The following is a 3,652-nucleotide window of genomic DNA, read 5'->3' on the forward strand; positions in this document are numbered from 1 at the left end:
TTTCCAAAAAGCACCGTTTCGAGCAGTCACTGTGTTTACTTCGCTTGCTATCCACTAAATGATCAAATCAGTAATGGATTTGTTTTTTCCTCTCCGACATAGTAAGAAAATCACTTAAGCTTGCGCACCCGTTCGCGCCGGGCCACAGAAGCTATTTCAAACAGCCTATTTTCACCGAGGCCAATAGCTGCGGTCCTGCGAGACTCCTTTAGCAAACCAGCATACTCACGTCCCAGCTTCCAGAAAACAGACGTTGAGAACAGCACCCACTACGAGGTTACTCGACTATAGTCGTACGTGCCAAAAAAAACTACATACATCTTTGCTTTGGTATCAGATAATCAGATTTTCACACCAACTATCAGACAGCAGAAAATACGACCTCTCCGAGATAGCGGATGCCAGTGGATTCTCTCTCAGCTTTCGATCAGTAAGTAAGTAAGGGACACGTCGGAAATGCTAAACGCATTTGATATGTCCCGTGAAAGGGATGCCAATTGAGTACCATATCTTCTAAAAGCCTATCCGATACACATATTTTATCAGAAGCTACCCTTTCCAAGCATACACTACCTTTTATCTAGGTACCAATTGCCATTTGATATTAGATATGAAAAAAAATGATTCATACGATAGATATGAAGAACCATTTTTGCCCTAAACTACTGTTTCACTAGCGTACGTTTTGAATAACTTTTTCCATTATTTGCGTAGATATTGGAAAGATATCAGTCTTAGCCATACACATGACAGCAAAGAGAATTTAAAAATAACTAACGAAGTTTATCAAAGCATAATATCCTGAGAAAAAGTCCACTTTGTCAATCGTGTATTCTTGCGTTTTGCCGCGACCACCACCTAGACATTCAATGAACTGGTAGATTGCACGAGCCATACAATACACTGACTTTAACGCACGCACTAGGGTGGCTGAGTAAGTGGAGATGCTGGCGTGTGGCCATCCGACTGCGACTGCTCATGGGTACTCCTGAGAGGACGAACTTGCATGTCTCGTCCCGCACGGTGAAGCAGTTATAGTGTGCACCGGTCTGAGTGGCTCCACCGCGTTCAGGAGCGCACGTTGCACGTAACAATTCTCGGCCGGAAACGTGGCTCTTCACCGAATGATATGGTCCAGGTTAGAAAAAGAAAAACAGTTTTTGCTGAAGGTGGCGGTGGTAGACGACGCAGAAGGAAAAAGCAAGGGAAAAGCAATCTATACTTCAAAGGAACCCTCTGAAGGCCGGCCTCCTCCACCGCGCTGGCCTATATTAGTGCTACGAGCAGCGTCGCTTGGCTTCGCGCGACGTTTACGATAACGACCAACTCAGGCTAGTTTTGACGCGGACTCTCTCGCTGGCAGCAGTACCGTTCGAGTGAATACCAGGAACAGCCCCGGAAAAACATTGGTTATCTGCTCGCTTCGTAGATCCAGGCAAATATCGGCGAACACGCGTACACAAGGTAGCTACACATCGATCAACCCACCGGGCCTAGAAGAATCTGGCTTACTTGTTCATAGACATAGCGGGGACGATTGGCTTGGTAAGCTCCAAAAAACACATGACTTCTAAAAGTCCAGTGTTGTACAGGATGGCGATCGCTGAGCGATACGATACAGTTACTGAGCATAGCCATCCAAGTTGCTGATCTGGAACAATCGAAGGCAAGTAAAAATAAGGAGTGGATTTTAGTTATGATTCGCGACAAGTAACTAAATAGGCAAGCAAGTAAGCAAGTTAAGTTGGCCACAAGAAATCAGCGCTGTTTACCGTTTTCGTCGTCGGAGGAAAATACACGGAAAAAAATTTGCATGCCAGTGTATATTTTCATGCTAGAACATGCTCGACGACAATTCAACAGCCTATTCAAATACCAGGCAGGTACATGTTGGAACGAAAGGTAGTCAATGAAAAAGTAATGGGAAGAAGCGAGCCCCTGCGAAAGAGGAGTCGGGAAATCCAATAAAAAACCGAAACAGTGCTAACGCGCGTTGCTCCCCATAGAAGGATAACCGTAACGGGGAAAGGGAGTAAATATAGGGTGAGGTCGACGGTAATCACAAAGGAGGTCAAAAAACAAACCCCGTGCAGGCGGAGAATGTGTTCTGCCGAAGCAACGGTAGACGTTGGTATAGGAGCACCAAATGCAGAAACTGCCGGCACCTGTTTTACTAGAAACAGAGCCAGTCGAGAAAGGGTGCATGCCTAGCGCTCGTCTAAGAGTAGCTTCTTTCATCCATTCGTTGTCAGTGGAGTGGCTGCAAAGACGAGCCTGTGAACTTACGCAAATCTATGCCTTTTATCTTGCCATCGAATGGAAGGCATCGCCAGAAGGCATAGGCTGAATGCCGACCCCATTGGGAGCAGAAGAAAGTACAACCGAATGGCCACTATCCCAGCCACAAAATTCCCTGTATACATTCGAACGACTTGTATTTGCCATTTTTAGTTCATACCATACTTTGTAAAGCAGAAGGAAACTGAAACAACAGCAGGAGCTAGGGGCCGAAAAAAGATAGGAATACTATAATCGAATACTACAAACGTAACACCATTAAAAACACTGGGAATATATTCGAGTACGTTCTTGCTCAGGAGATGTGCAGAGAAAAGACATGTGACAATATTCACACTGCCTCCAAAGGATTTTCCGCAAACACGAGTAAACAGTTGTCTGTCTTTCAATTAGATGGTGTCTGTTTACCTTAGTATGCAATGAAGGAGATCTTTGTATTTTGAATATAACGTAGAAGATGCATTGTTCAAGAAGAAATCTTTGTATTTTCATTTCGCGTCTTGACAATGACTCACTGTTGAGAGGTGCGAGTAGTCCAGTACATCGTTCTCCATAGTTAGCAGTACACCAAATCAAACCTTTCTCAATTCAAGTATAACATCCGCTTTAATAAAGATAACTGCAATGATTATTTAAAGTGCAGAGCACTCTGAACTTGGAAGTTCGTAACCTTTGTGCGAAGTCGAGCGAACACGACCAAGGATTCGCGTAGTAATGTCGAAAAGACCGGAAAACCATGACACGTTCCAAGTGCAGGAATAAAGTTGACCTTACTAGTCTTTGCACGGAACATTTTAATCAATCGAATTAGATTTCTAACACATAGTCTGACCCTTTGAAGAGAGTCACACGAAACACAGTCATAACAGAAATTTTAGAAGGGTATTTGACAGCTGCACATGCAACGTGTGTGATACCGGTAATTAGTTCCGTCATCACATTTTCATATACCCACTCGTTTCTTGGACTCATTGTCAGTATGAAAAAAAAAACCTGCGTATATTTACTTCACGGTGTCAGTGGCGATGCAAAACGATGACAACAATCAACTGCATTTTTTGCATGTACTTTTATAATCGCATCAGCCACAAGGCGTCCATATGGCTACATTAGCCCACAAACACTTCACTATATGACCGCGCTTCACGAATGCGTGCCGGATTGACCAATCGAAGTACACCGGTAACTATAAAAGCACAACTAGCCACGTTACATGTACATATCCTCCCCCGGAACACAATGCACGTTTATCCAGCGCTGCACATGAGTCCGGTTCTTGCACCAGTAAATCCATCCTCACAAGGCCTGTTTTGTTTTAGAGACGAAGTGGTGGCCTCGAAGGCGCTCTTACCCA

This window comes from Varroa jacobsoni, unplaced genomic scaffold (assembly GCF_002532875.2).
Source record: "Varroa jacobsoni isolate VJ856 unplaced genomic scaffold, vjacob_1.0 scaffold_824, whole genome shotgun sequence".
NCBI classification, from domain to species: Eukaryota; Metazoa; Arthropoda; class Arachnida; order Mesostigmata; family Varroidae; genus Varroa; species Varroa jacobsoni.